The following is a 16,404-nucleotide window of genomic DNA, read 5'->3' on the forward strand; positions in this document are numbered from 1 at the left end:
GTGGTTAAAATAAGGAAAGAGTGTGTCAAGCTTTTCATGTAGCAGATAGCATCCCCTGGCTCTGGGATTACTTTAATTAATGAAAACATGACTTCAGCTCTAACCTCTCTATGCACAAGATTCTCAGGAGTGGTGAGAAAATGAACCAAGTCTGCAGCTGATCTTTTGGCAAACTTCCTTCGTGCTTGTGCTCGCACGTGTGTGTGTGTGCGTGTGTGTGTGTCTGTGTGTGTGTGAGTGTGTGTGTGTGTGTGTGTGTGTATGTTTACCCCAAATGTAATAGCAGTTCTGAACTTTTGATTTTTATTTTATATTGAAGTGACAAATAAATTGTCAGATGGTACCTCGCCATCCTTCTCTCCCAACTTCTTAGAAATACAAATTGCTTGAGGGGGTAGTGCTTTTATTTTAGAATAGAAAATACTTGCCAGATGTCTCTTATAAGAAGCTGTCCCCCCCCCAGGACGTGTGCCTTAGTCATTAGGCTGTGTTCTAAATATTACTGCACAGCCCTGGTAATGATGAGTCTGAACCCTTACTTATACTTAACTGCTGGCATGGTGCTTTGTCTGTGTGTCTTGAGCTCCTGTTTCCCCTGATGTAGAGGAAGCGCCAATTAGAGAGCACTCATTACAGAGCAGCAGGCACAAGGCAGAGGAGGAAGGACAGGACCGCCTGCCTCCTCCCCAGGAACAATGCGAGTCCTGCCTGCCCAGGTTCCCAGGCCTCCCCTGCTCGCTTCTGACATTCTCCAGCACACCCTATAAACGTGTTTCAGCCTGGCCTGCTCAGTCTGTTTATTCAAGGCTAAAGGAAAATGTAGCAGACCCTGGAGAAGACAACAGGGAGGGTGAGAGGGGAAGAAAAGGCAAGATGGAGAAAACAGGAAACAGGCAGTGGGAGGAGTGGAACTGCTGTGAGTCAGGAAGCAGGACTTTAAAATGCTCTAATCTCCACCGCACAGCTGCTTCGCTGCATGTTTCATACAAACTCTGTGGCCTCCATGTGACACAGTCCCTTTTGGTCTCGTCTTTCGTCTCAAGAGGAAGGCACCTCTTTCCTTCTGCCCTTCTTCTGCTTGACCGGATCCTCTCCAAGCTGCATTTCTGCCTCTCAATAAATGGCGGGTTCCTGGCCCCATTGCTCTCTATCATTTCCTGCACAGCTCTTATGTAACTTTGTCATAGCTTGATTATTATTGTCATCAATAATTTACTATTATTTAATTAGTTATCGTCTCTGTTTGACACCAGATTTTGTGTTCACCATGAGAGTAGAAACATCCCTCTCCTGCCATTGCCTTGAGCACGCATTTCGTATGTACACGGCCTATAGTAAATGCCCAGCAATTATTTTTTAATAGTGTCAAGGATTAAATCAATGAATGTTTCCACCAGGTTGTGAATATGGTGTGTGAAAGGACACAGAATTTAGTACAGCTTTCTTTTCCCTTGACAATTTATATACAGACAGTTAGGATTTCGAGAAACATATTCTCAAACATGACTCTAAAGTCATGACAACTGATAACTAATAAATAAGATAAGCAGACATCTCAGAGATTGTATTTCAAAGACTATCTACTGTATTGGTCCCTTGAAATGGTTTTTAACATTATGTCTTTGAATATTAAGAAATTGGGACTAAGCATGGTGGTGCACACCTGTAATCTCAGCATTTGGGAGACTGAGACAGGAAGATTGCCAGGAGTTTGAGGCCAGCTTGATCTACAAAGCAAGACCCTGTCTCAGAAAGAAAGAAAGAAAGAAAGAAAGAAAGAAAGAAAGAAAGAAAGAAAGAAAGAAAGAGAGAAAGAAAAGAAAGAAAGAAAGAGAAAAACCTATTTTCACTGCTTTTAACATCATTCTTAAAATCGCCACTAAGTGGAGGCCATTTTATACTGATAAATTAAGTGCCATATTGAAATTCCTATGTATGCTAAAAACAGCTTCTTTCCATTCCTTTCTAAACATACACCTAATGCAGAGTTAATTATGCTCACAGAATAACTTATTTCTTCCAATTCACCAGTTAGTGTGAGTACCATTTGTTACCATCATAAAAGAGGAAATGGTGCTTGGACCAACAGGAAATTTGAAAAGGAAATGTGTTTGGAGAAATTATTTTGATAGGTGAAATAAAGGAGAAAAGAGACAAAAAAAAAGAGAAAAGTATTTATAAGTGAAATGAAGGAGGAAAGAGACAGAGAAAGAAAAAAAGCAATTGGCAATGAAGTCATCCCAGCCTCTCTCTCTCCTAAAATCTGTTCCTATGAGGCAGGGCCTGAGAGAAGACTCCACTGGCTGGTGGAAGTGATGTTTAAAAGTGCCTTCCAGCAATTGAAGCAACCAGCTTTTTGATTCTTGTGTTCCTCACCTGGAAAATGGGAGCAGCCAGCTCTCCTCCAGCGGGACCCTGGCAGGTGCACTGGGCTCATACCCGCAGAGGTACCAAGTCCCGCTGGGCAGGATCACCTCCCTAGCATTGCCAGACCCGTGGTCCCGGAATAAAGCCAGGCCACAATCCCACCTCCCAGAGACCAAGAAGCAAACACTAGTAATTTGACCAATGGCCTTGGGCTTCAAAACTCAAAAAAGAATCTCTTTTTATTTCAACTCCTTGAAATTGCAATTCTTTTTCAGAAAGAATAATCTGAAATAATCCTAATTCCCAGATTCAGTAAACCTTCATTAAAGAGAGTTAAGTTTTCTCAAGATGATTAAGGCCCTTTAAAGCTGCCAGGTGTAATTGCAGTTATTTAAATATTCTGCTTCTTACCTGAGAAAGTACTTTGAACTCACATTGACCCATACAGATCTGCATGCACATGTGTGCATGTGTCATATAAGACATGTGTTGCTGTGTGCAGTCTTTTGCATGCGTGTCTCTCCCCTGAAACTCAGCTGTCAGCTTGCTCCCTGGAGACTGGAGAATTGGGGTCCCTTTAATTGGGGCCCCAGTCCTCGGACTATTCTGCAGCTGCAGGATGAGGTCACACGGCTCACAGCTCAGGGTTTTCGGGTTGATTTCTCACACTCAGACCCCAGCTGGAGCTGCCGGCACCAAAAGCAGGTGCTCATGGAATGCAGGGGGATAGAGGCTCTCAGAGCCTAAGAGGGTGGTGTCATGGGTCATCCATGCTGCCCATCTGAGTCTGGTTTCTGTTGCTATAACAGAGTGACTGAGACTGAGGAATCTGCAAAGAAGAGAAGTTTATATTGTCTCAGAGTCATAGAAATGCAACCCCCTGTACCAGCATCTCCACAGCTTCTGATGAGGGCCCTGCCGCCGAAGGACAGACATGTGTGGAAGAGAAGCCATGTGTGAGACAGTGACAAGAGACACCAGGCTCACTTTATATCAAGCTGCTTCGGTGAGAACTGGCCAGTTCCCACAAGACCTCGTCTGATGTCTCAGAAAGACATTGGTCCATCTGTGAGAGTGGAGCCTTTGTGGCCTATGACAACAGTTCTACACCTCTGGACACAGTAATAGGAACAGTTAAACCTCAGCATGGGGGTAGGCAGACAAAACGTGTACAAACCACAGCACTGTCAAAATTTCAGTTCTCAGGCCACATTAAGAAAGGGCCGTTATTACCTTATGTACTGTTATAGTTTATTCACATCAGAGAAACTATTCAGTATAAGGGAAAGGAAAAAATAGGAGAAAATGAAAAAGTGGAAATAAAATGTTTGTAAATGGGGAGGGGAGGAGGGGTGAAGGGAGGGTAGGGACAAGGGAAAAAATGAGAACCAAGATCTTTCATGTAAAGGTACAAGATCCCAATGATGAATTTAACTGTAATGTATACCTAAAATGTACCAATAAACTCAATGAGGGGGAAAAAAGAAACAAAGAAAGAAAGGTCTGTGGCCCGAAACAAGGGAGGCATTAATCCCAAAGCATCTGAAAGTAGTAAGGCCATTCTCTTCAGACACTGGCCTTTGATGCTCTGGGCCTTCACCACTTACCCGGAGAATAACAGAGAAATATGTGGACACTTCTTCTGAAGGAGAGGGGAACAGAAGACATGGTCACTGACTTCAAATATTTGACAGACATTTGAGAGAAGAAAGAACTAGCTTTACCCAGATGAAGAAAATCAACATCCACTTCAATGGCCAGGAAATATGAAATGGTACAAATCAATTTGCATTTTTAAAAGAGGAAGAAGAAGGGATTTTTAACAGCTAAATTGAGCATTAAGTAAATGGTGCTCTTGTTAGGTAGTGAGCTTTCTGTCACTGAAAATATGCAGAGGTGACTGACAGAATACAAGTGGGGAAATACAAGTCCAGATTCCTGAAAATATTTCCCTGAAGCACAAAAAGACAGTTGTGTTTTTCCCTCATAATTTTTTTATCTTTTTTTTTTATTGAGTTTATTGGTACATTTAGGGATACAGTACAGTTACATTCATTGTTGGGATCATGTACCTTTACATGGCAAGTCTTGATTCTCATTTTTTTCCCCTTACCTCTGCCCTCCCTTCACCCCCTCCTCCCCTCCCCATCTACAAACACTTTATTTTCATCTTTTCATTCTCTCACATTTTTTTCTTTTCCCTTTTTGTTCTTCCCCTACGTATCACACCTTCCCTACACCTTTAGCTCCTTTCCTCCCATTTCTAAATGTCAGTAATCTTATTAGAATCTTATGCATTGTTGCAGAATATTCACACCAGGGAAACTATTTGGTATTTACACATGTGGGACTTATTTATTTCACTTAGGAGTATATCTTCAATATGTATCCATTTTCCTATGAATGAATCTATTCTCTCGCTCTTTATGGCTGAGTAATATTCCATTTTATAGAAAAACCACAACTTCTTTATCCAGTTTCCAACGGATGGGCAAATAGGTTGTTTCCAAGATTTAGCTATTACAAACTGTGCCGCTATAAACATGGGTGCACATACTTCTCTGTGATATGATTCTTTTAGTTCTCTTGGAAAGATTATCTTTTATAAAAGTGTATGAAATGGTTGCATAAAAACATAACAATCCCACTGTAAAGTACAAGCCATCTGGGTTTCCTATCCCCTTTTCACTCACACAGATGCAGGGAATTCTCACTGACTCCTCCCTCTGCCTGGTCTTTCTCCAAAATGAAAAATAAAACTAATGCTTTATCCAGAAACCCCACTCCTGAACATATAGCAGAAGATTTTGAACTCCAAATATCAAAGAGACATCCAGAGCCACATGTTTACAAATGGAACCAATCTAAGTGTCTACCAACAGAAGAATGGATAAAGAAAACATGACACATCTACAAGGTAGAATACTATTCAGCCTTGAAAAAGAAAAGCCCTGTGATTAGTACCAGAATAGATGAACAAGGAGGATTTGTGTTCAATAAATTAAGCCAGGCACAGTAAAACAACTATCTGACTCACTCACAGCTATATTATCTCACTTATTTGTAGAACCTAAAATGTAGAACTTCACTTATTTGTAGAAACAATGAAATAGAAATGGAATAGTGACTACCAGAGACCAGAGGGATGGAAAGGATGTTGATCAAAGGGTAGAAAGTTTCAGTTAGGCATAAGAGATAGTCTTTAAAGATCTCTTTTCATAGAGGTTGTACTAGTTTACATTTCCACAAACAATGTGGAAAAGTACCTTTTCCTCCACATCCTTGCCAGCATTTGTTATTAATAGATTTTTTGATGATAGCCTTTCCTTCTGCAGATGGTATCTCAATGCAGTTTTAAGTTGCATTTCTGTAGTGACCAGTGATGTTCTTCTGAGATGTGTCTATTCATTTCAGTTGCCCATTTCTTGATTGAGTCTTTTATTTGGGGGACCTAATTTTTTTGAGTTCTTTATATAGTCTAGAAATTAGTCCTCTGTTTGAGGAACGGCTGGCAAAATTTTTCCCCATTTTGTAGAACCTCTTCACTCTGTTGTTTATTTCCTTTGCTGTGCAAAAGCTCTTTAATTTGATATGATCCTATTGGTAGATTCTCAGTAGTTTTTTTTTTTTTCTCCACTGAGGTTCTGTTCAAAAAGTCCTTGCCTAGGACTATGTCTTTAAGGTCCTACTTGCCTAATAGTGGAGATCTGTGTGGAGAGTTCTCAAAAGCTAAAAATAGAAATTGCATTTGACTCAGCTATTACCCTTCTAAGTATCTTTCTAAAAGAGTTAAAGTCAGCACTTTATGGGGATTCTTGTATACAACTTTATAGCAACACAACTTATAATAGCTAGATCTTTGAAACAGTGTAGGCACCTATCAACAGGTGGACTGATGAGGAGAACATGGTAGCTGTACACCATGGATTACCACTCTGTCACAAAGAAAGGTAAGCTTCAGGCCTTTTTAGGTAAGTGGATGCATCGTAGTATAATTTTAAGTGAAATAAATCAGACACAGAAGATTAAATATTACATAGATTCTGTAATATGAAAAGCTCAAAAATTATATATCAAAATAGAAAATTGATAAATAGGAAGCAAGAAGTTCAAATAATTCCCCGAGTTACCTATTCCAGTGTTAAAATATTTTAATATAATTATTAATTTGTTTCATTCATGCTATGAGCTTCTCTTAGTCAAGCACAAAGAAACTTTTATGCAGTCATCTGTTTCTTCTTTGTGTGAATCTTTTTTGTCTATGTCTTGTACTATGAGTAATCATTTTGAAGATAATGATAGAGTATATTAGCATTATTAGTCTTTTATTTTGTGGTGAAATTTATTTTTTATAAAATAAAAACATTCTAAAAAAGATCTATTTTACAGCATGTTGACCACTGTTAATAATAATTTATTTCAAAATTGCCAAAAGAGCCGGGGATTTAGCTCAGTGGTGCTATGTCTACCTCTCAAGTGCACAAAGTTATGAGTTTGACACCTCATACAAAAAAATTGCCAAGAGTAGATTCTAAATATTACAACTACCAAAAAATAAGCTCGTGAAGCCATGGCTATGTTAATTAGCATGACAGAGTCATTCCCCAGCATATGCATGTTTGAAAGCATCCCATTATACTCCATAAATATATGTCAACTATCACTTGTCAATAATACAAATTTTAGAAGTAAACATAAAGGCAAGTCAATCACTCAGCCTCTGAGACAGGCATGCAAGTCCACTTTGGAGCAGTAGTATTTGTAATTGTATCCACAACTACTGATGGCTGTGACCGGACACACTCGGAAGAGAGCTCTGGCAGCAGATGAGGAAGCCTGGCATCTTCCCAAAGAGGAACAAGACTGGAGAGGCCTTGGAGCTCCTCCCTGACAGGAGGCTCTGCTCAGTGGAGGGCGCCATGTGCATCTGAGAAGACTGTGAAGAACCGCGGGCAGACGCTGCACCAGGGAAACACATCCAGAGTCCCCGAGCCCCGGAAGCAGAAGGCACAGCTGCATCCTTCATGGTCCAGGGGATGCCCAGGCTCGGCAAGGACACTGCATCCAGGAAGGCCCTGCCGAGAGAAGCACTTTCACAAAGTGGCTTGGTGGGAGAACAAAATCAGCTGAGGAGCCAGATTTTCCCTTCTAGTGACATCACTCAGGCACGCATAAGTCCCACTCCCAACACTAAATGGATAGAGACCAGCTCTGCCCAGTGCGATGCCCCAAGGGCTCAGCAAAGCCCACGATTTCCATGCCTGGAAATTAAAGTAACCACATTCAAAATGATGTGAAGTCAGAAGTCTGACAAACACATCTGGATGAAGCCATTTGCAGTTTCTAGATAGTGTGGGGTCTTCGGTGTGGAGTTCCTGAGTCTGCATCATCTATACCTGGCAGACAATATTTCAAGGTGATATTATGTGATGTGATAGGAAGTGAATTGGGAAGATCGAAGCTCTGGATTGAAGTGCCAGCATCTCTACTACTTGAATAAACTTGAATCAGATACTCAACCTCTCTGAACATAAGGGAAATATGCCCGAGGGTGTGTATCCTACATTTCCAAGAACAGGGAGGCTCAGATGCAAGAGAACACTCCTAGTAGTGGACAGGATGAGTCCTATGATGTTAGCATCGGTGTAGAAAAGCCTGGGGCCCACAAAGTTCCCGTGAGACTTAGGGGAGAAGAAGGGCACTGGCAGAAGAAGGAGACTAGAGTAGATCAGAGAACTAGAAAGACAGAAGCCTGAGAGCTGTGCAGCATGTTAGTGTGAATGGGACGACAACTGTAGAAACTTCAGCTAAGGTATTTTGGGAAGATAGAAAGTAAAGACAGCTGGTAAGGGAGGAGATGAGACAGGACTAGAACTTGAGCAGGAAGAAGGGAGCAGAAGAGGGAAGGAGGGAGAGAAGGAATGTTCCCTGCCTTACTCTGTGTCACCCACTGTGTCTCATGTCCTACGCTTCCCCTTGACCCAAACGTTCACCCATAGCTTTTTCTCACTCAATTCTGTTCATTCTGAAAAATTTCCAGCAAGTTCCAATATCTGGGAAGTCATGCTTTATTCCTCAGTGCTTTCATATTGCACGTTATTTAATTACTTTGAGACAAAACTATTTAATATCACATCTGCCTTCCTCGGTGGCCTCTGTGTTCCAGTAAAAGAAGGTTGTATCACGTCAGTGCCAATCTGAAGTCACCATGCTAAGGACAGATCCTAGCATGCACAGGTAACCTAATAAATAATTGTGAGTGTTGGATGAACAACCCTGAGCTGGAGAGTCAAACATGGCTTCAAAAAAAAAAAAGTGCACAGAGGGCCTGAGAATGAGATACAAAAGATTGGTAGATAGAGAAATGGGAATATTTAGCACTCACTGTGGGCAGCACCATGGAATTGTGGGAAGTCAGACCAGAATAGCCAGTCTGCTATTCTTGTGCCAGGTTGCTTACAAGAATCACTAGCAAACTTGTGAAACCAGAGATGCTTGGGACCTTCCAAAATCTGAAGCATCAGATTCTCCCCAAATTTTCAATAATGACACCTCGTATTTGAGAAATGTTGGAAAACATTTCCCTGTCTCCACTATTACTGTACTCATCATTTTTTCCATTTGCAGCCAGTGTGATCTTTTCAAAGCCAGATTCACCACTCTCTCCTGGACACAATCTTTTAGAAGGTCTCTCATACCTCAAAGAATAAATATTAAAACTAAACTCTTTATTACAGTCTACACTTGCCTTGTTGGTTGGACTCCACCTGCCTTTCCAGTTTTATCCTCTGGGCTCCAGCCTCTCAGGCTGGCTTTGTTGTTCAAATGCCACCTACCCTTCTGGACACAACACCTTGTTTCAAGCTGTTCCCCCTCTTGCCTACATCCAGCAAGATGACTTCTACTCAGCTTTTGGACCTCAGTTCACACAAGGTTAGAGTCTGCTCTTCACATACTCATAGCTCCCTGACATGTATCCTTACCACAGTGCATGAGTATGTATTTATGTGTGCGTGAAATTCATTGGTGTCTGCTTGTCCTCGCTTGCATGCAAGGGCTATGTGAACACAGGGTCTATGCTAGTTTTCCTCAGGTTGTTGTCCCTAATGTTCAGCTCAATGTCCTGATAAGTAAAATAGTAGGTGTTCCATATATGAGTATCAAATAAATGCAAGAATAATACAGCCAGCACATCAAGAGTTTGGCTGGGAATCTGAAACATTATAACTTTTTAAATGATTTGATGCACACTTAGGGAAAATTATTTAAAAATTTTATTCAGAGCTGAGAACCCATGACTGCAGGGAAACACATGACTCCTTCATAATTTGTGTGTGTGCATATGCATTCATGATGCATGCTTGAGAAATGTGTCTTACATGTGTAAGGCCCATGGCAGGCCCTTAGCACTGTATGCAGCAGAGACATTTGGTGCAGATCACTGGGACAGCCAGTAGCACTGGCTCCCTGCTTTGTCCAGCCTATTTCTCCATCTCTATTAGTCTAGTTTGTTTCCATTATAAACCAAGCACTTTCTCATAGTCAAGCCATCTCAGACTGGCTTCTAAATCCTATCTTTAAGGAGAAATCAATGTATAGGAAGAGACATGTATGAAATCAAGTAGTTGTGACAAAGTATAAGATACTGTCTTACTTACTCTTCTCATTGCTGAGACAAAATACTCAGCACTCACAAGTTAAAGGAGGAAAGTTTATTTTGGCTCACAGTTTGTAGGTGTTTCAGTCCATAGTTGGCTGGCTCCAAGGCAGAGTGGCTTGGTAGAGGGGCATCACTGAGGAGAAACAGTTCATGGCAGGCAGAAGGCAGCAAAGCAGTGAAGTAGCAACCACAGCAGCCCTCTATCTGTCCTTTATATTCTGTCCAGGCTACCATTAGGACAGGTAGCACTCACACACAGAGAGGTCCTTCCCATTATCCACACTCAGAACTATGCCAAAGCAATCCGTGGATTAACTTAGTAATCACACACCTTTGATCCCAGCCTCACATGTTCCAGATCCAGCCACATCTGAAAAGCCCCACCCATGACTGCGTGAGATTGTGGGGGCCATCTAAGTACAAGCTGTGACAGACACATATTAGTGAATGTGTGTGGTATCACGGTGGCCTGGTGGAAGGAGGGGGTGAGTGTTCGGGGTGGTTTTGAAGAAGAAATGTGGCTTGGAACAGGTTTTCTGGGATGTGTAACATCATCGGGAGAACATACACAGAAGAAAAAATTGCAAATGCAAAAGTGAGGGGCTTGGGAGCAGTTCACTGTGTGTGGAGGGCAACCAGAAACTGCATGGCAGAAACAGCAAACACTGGAAGAGGTCAAGTTGGGAACCTGGAAAGGCCTATTCCATCATGATGATCTGATCCTCCTATTGAAGCCATGCACTTTTCTTCCTCTCCTGCCCCTTAAATTCAAGCTCACCTTTACTCGTGTATCAACCTTAGCCCTCCCTCACATCCTTTGCTTAGTTCTCACTCCTGAAACCCCACCGAAGCTCCCTGCCTAGTGCAGTTCACAGGCAGGGAAGGTAATGGCCTGCGAGAACCCTTCTTGCCAAGATTGTCTCTGGCAGATTTATTTGCACTGTGATTGTTGCATGGATTTGTCTAATGGAATGAATGATCAACTCTGAGTAAAAGGGATTATGAAAAGATAGCACTGTAGCAATGTGGCTGTTAATGAAATACAGTTGGCTGCTCCTGCCATTTGGCACCAACCGACCCAACACTGTCAACATCACAATACGATATTTGTTCCCAATTATTTTATGGCAACAACTGAAATACAGTATGGTATTAATCATATTTATTATAAGTATCAGTTTGAGAAATTTCTGACATGCCAGAAGATGAACAGCTTTATTATGAAAAGCAATTTTGCTTGGTGCATGCCGACTGCTGCTGGGTAATGAATAGTCTCTGTAGGAAATGCAAAAGAAAAAGGAAAGAAAGTAAAGCAAAAACACTGCACTAAGAACAAAAATGAAGCATCAAGACCCCTCAGATGGCTGCAGTGCTCTGGGGCCAAGTGGAGCCAGAAAGCCTCAAGCCCCTAGGATTCCACAGGTCCAAGCAAGCTGGTGGGATACCCCAGTTCTCATGAGAAAGGGAGACCTCATGACTGGGACCCTAAGGAAAAGGGACCCCGGAGGTACAGGACACTTTCTGATAAAGCAGTGACCTTCAAGCTGTGCTCCAAGCACTGCGGTAGGGACTGTGATCATGCTATTGTCTCTCCAGAGAACTCTTGGATTCAGTAAACCACAGGGCTCACTCCTGCACGTCTCTCACCCATCTCTTCAACTGCCCCTTTCCAGGTAGTCCTTTCTGACTACCCTCTAAACGGCAGTCTCCCTGTTATGGTTTGGATCTGAAACATCCCCCAGAGCACATGGATTTAAGGTTGTCAGCTGATGGGCTTTGGGAGAGTGATTGGATCAAGAGCATCTAACTTCATCAGTGGATTAATCCACTGATGAAATCATAACTGAATGGCATTTTGAGGAGGTTGTAGAAATGTCAGAGTAAGGAGTAAGTCCTGCTTGGACAGATATGTCACTGACCTGGCTCTTTGAAGGTCATATTTAGTCCCCCTCATTAGCATCTGCTCTCTCTCCCTCTCTCTCTGGTGCCATGCTATGAGCGGCTTTTCTCTGCCACATGCTTCTACCATGATGTTTCTGTGGTGTTTCTGCCTCTCTCCTGGCATAAAGCAATGGAGTCAGCTAACCTCTGACTGTCACTCTGAAACCATGAGCCAAAATGAAGCTTTCCCCTGTTTAGTTGTTATCTTCAGGCATTTTGTCACAGCTATAGAAAGCTACTAACACATCCTCAAGCCCTGTATTTTTCATTTGGGTTCACAATAACCACATTCTATTCACTCCTTATAATTCCCTTTCCTAGGTTTTAAGCCAAGTGAGGCCTGGACATTCATTTTATGTACATTATTAATGCCTGCTTGGTGTGAAGCAGACAAATACAACGTGTGAAAAAATGAACTAAAAATTAGATGAGCAAAGAAATTAATTGATCAATTCAATTAGCACTGTCTTTCTGAGCTGAATTTGCACAACTTCACCTGTTTGACATATGTCCTCTTAAAATATTTCCCTTTTTCTGTCTGTTCTTGATTCCCTATATTCCTTTGTATTCACATTTTGCAGTAGTTTCCAAGTCTCTTGCTGCTTTTAAGGTCCTTTCAATCCATTCTCATTATTGTCACCAAAGTAACTATGAAAAACTTGCACACTCTCTGAGAGTCCTGACAGCACCCATCACACTGCATGCTTGTTTCCTAGCTTCGTCCCCTGCCTCCACACCCTGCACACTATGCACACTTGTGGTAGTTCATGTGTGCTTACAATTGTCCTCCTCAGTGTGCCATGTCCTCTCCTGCTCTTCTCTGTGCCTTGAGTTTGGAATACCTTTTTTACTTGCTGCCAATCTAAAAACCTTAACTGTAAGGTTAAGTTATCACTGCTTACTTAAATCTGTGTTGAAGGAATTCCTCCTCTGATGCCTTCTGTGTGCTATTTTGTTCACAACTTTTCTCTAGTTAATCTGCATTACAGTCTTTAATCCTATTAAGTGATTAGAGCAGAAAGAGAGGAAAACATGGGAACTCACAAAAGGATGATCAAGAATCCAGATTAGTGTAAAATTTATGGTATAAAGATGGAAGCCTTCAAGTCAGGTAAACTTACTGGAGAAATAATGTAGATCTACATTGGGACCTTAGAAAAAGGTAATGATGAGGTCCCAAGAAGATAAAAATATTTCTCAGTGGTAAGGGAGTTTTGAACACAGTCTAGTCATAGAATAATAGTAAATTGTCACTGAGGAAAGACTTTCAATAGAAGAAGGATTTGGATGTCTTTGAAGTCTCAGACATTAGGTGGAGGTTGGAATTTATATTCTTGAAAGAGCGATTTATCTGATAGTGATGGTAGCCTCACAAGAGAGCTGCAATAATTCCCTCATTTATCTAAAAGATTCAGATCAAGTGTTACTTCTTCAGGGAAACATTTCCTCTGTCGTGGAATTGTCAAGTCTCTGACTCTAACCCCCAGTGACTTTTGTGTATTATTAAAGTATTTATCACCATGTATGACATTTCTTTGCCCACATGTGTGTTTTTCCACCTAAAGCAGGGGCTGCATTTGCTCATCTTGTATTTCTAGTATCTGTGTGTCATCAGGCCCATGGTAGGCATTCTGCCAACACTGATTGAGTTCACGTAGTGCAACACTACATGTAACTCTGCAGCTGAGGAACTCCTATGCTCTCATGATTTCCATAAGGAACCATGAACACAGAAATTAATAAAGTAGGAAGATTTGTTCCTAGGCTCTGGATGTTTGTGCCCCCTCCCTAATTTGTAGATTGATATTCCAACACTCACATGATGGGAGTGAAGAATGTGGGCTCTGAGATGCAATAAACTTGTGAGGCTGGAGTCCTCATGTACTGAAATACTGCCCATAGCAAAGAGATCCCAGAGAGCAGCTAGCCCCTTCTGCTATGTGAGGACACAATAGAGAGATTTATTCTATGAACCGGGAAATGGGCCTTTGTCAGGCATTGAATCTGCTAATAACCTTGGATTTCTCAGATTCTACAGCTGTGAGAAAGAATATACATTGTTTATAATAAGATTAAAATGTTTTGTGATAGCAGCCCAAATAGACTAAGACAGTGATGAAACTCCTGGAATGGGGGGAAAGTAGCTTTGTGTGACTACAGCGAAATCAATAGTGTTACTACTAATGTTTACGCATAATACAGAAAGTACCATTCCAGTACCTGGCACATAATAGTTAACCAAGCAGTGATCAAGTAGGCCATCAAAAGATGGGGCAGAAATTGACACAAATACTGAAGTCATTAGGCCTTAAAATACTGACACCCAGTTAGCCACACATCATTTTCATGTTAAAGTGTTTTGAAATATCTTAGAATGTACTATACAATCAAAATGCATTTTGTGGGATGGAAGAATGGCTTAGTGGCACCGTTGACCATCCTGGCTGTCATGAATTCAGCAGCTTTGCTCTCCCTTGCAGTGATGTTTTAGCCTGGGGGCCAGCCAACCATGAGCTAAATCCCCTGAAATTGGGAGCCAAATTAAACCTCTCCTCTTTTAAATTATGGTCTTGAAGTATTTTTTTCCCACCAATGGTAAAATTGAAGGGGTCTAATATGATCCTCAACATTGCAAAATAAGTTAATAAATACGATCTTATCTTAGTTATCTTACCCATGGCCCCACAGTTTCCTTTCTTAGGCTACTGTATGACTAGAGGAGCTCCCAGTAGCACTGTTCTTCTCTGTCTTTGCTTTTTATGGGGGGGGGCAGTAATTATTCCAGTTTTTACTCCAATTTTTAAAAAGTCTGTAGGAAACCATGGGGCTGCATCATTTTTTATTTAAACTACTTTGTTCAGCAGAATTTATTTTGCATAAACTTAGTTAACATTACTTTTAACTACAGTATTTGTCATACGAGATTTTTATAGTGTCGAGATTTTTACTGATACAAGTGGCTTTTGATCCTTAAAAAGGAAGGCTATATTTAACTTCAAACACTTTTGACTCACTAAAAAGCAATAATTTTTAGTTATAATGAAGAAATCACATTTTGGGCCCAGAAAGTAAGAAATAGGAAAACCAGTATCTACATGCTGGAAATGTATTGCGCTGTTTTGGTTTGGTTCTTATAGAGATGTCCAGATAGTGAATGTGAAAATAAAGAAGACCGAAAAATGCTAAAGATAGAAACAATAAAAGTGACAACTAAGAAATTAATTTGTATTTGCAAAGAACTTCCACATATGTTCTGTCTTCCAGTTTTATCCTTGGCACAAAGTAGCCCTGGAGTCATTGTTGAGGAGTTAGTAGTGTACAATAGAGAGAGTTCTAATTGGCAGGAAGGACTATTGTCTTCCATGTTTTATTAATAAACAGGAAGTGACAATATCCCAGTGAACTTCAGAACTTGTCAGGCTCTGATCAAAAGTCAATTCTATAGAGGAAGTCCTATTAAAAAAGTAAAATGAGAAACACATGCAATTTCCATGTCTTTAAAAAGAACAAGAAAAGAGGAGGGTAAAACATAACAAGAAGTTAAACATGTGTCAGACATTTTCAGACAAGCCTGTGGAGTCCACAGGACAATGGAGCTTAGAACTTCCTGTTACACGGAAACAAGAGACTTGGAAGAACATTGATCTGCTGGCTAAAGAATCAAATTCCTGTTTCAGCTGTCCTGCAACCAGTCAAAGTCAAATATCATATCTGTGCCTCATTTTCATTGTATAAAACAAAAAGGAAAAGTAAAACAAGGGGGTTTAGGATAGGATTCAGCAGACTGCAGCCTGCTGGCCAAATCTGTCCTACTGCTTGCTTTTCTATAAAGTTTTATTGAAACTTAGCAAGACCAGTCATGTACTTGTTGTCTATGCTGCAGAGGCAGAGGTGAGCAACTACAACACAGATAACACAGGGTTCCAAGCCTAAAATATTTATGTATGGTTGTTCACAGCTAAAATTTATTGAATAACACCAGAGGAAACCGTGGTCAAAATGATTCACTAAAAGGTTAGGCATCAGAATTTCCAATAGGACCACACATTGTGAAATGCGTTCTTCACAACCTTGAACATAGTGCATGAGGCCGTAGGCAGAGCTATCTGTGTCAGTCTCAGATGTAAAGTTCATTCACCTGGAAATATCACAGTGTTTTAATGTGCCATGCCTGTGTGGAGTATAAAGAGGTATTGAGTTGATGGGAGGGAAATTCCTTGAATATTGTAAGTCTACTCCACTTTCATTATGAGACCACTGAGGCTTCTCCCGAATGAGAGTGTGAAAGATGATGGGGCATCTAAATCGATAGATTAAAGTTATTGAAAGGATGAGTAATTGAAGTAATGTTACAGAATAGCAAGCAGATTAATTGGATAGCACAGAAGTTTGCAGTCTGGTTGGGTCAATTCACAGGCCAACGAAAAGTACACAGA

Source organism: Fukomys damarensis, unplaced genomic scaffold, assembly GCF_012274545.1.
Source record: "Fukomys damarensis isolate Sample0158 unplaced genomic scaffold, DMR_v1.0_HiC HiC_scaffold_5, whole genome shotgun sequence".
NCBI lineage: Eukaryota > Metazoa > Chordata > Mammalia > Rodentia > Bathyergidae > Fukomys > Fukomys damarensis.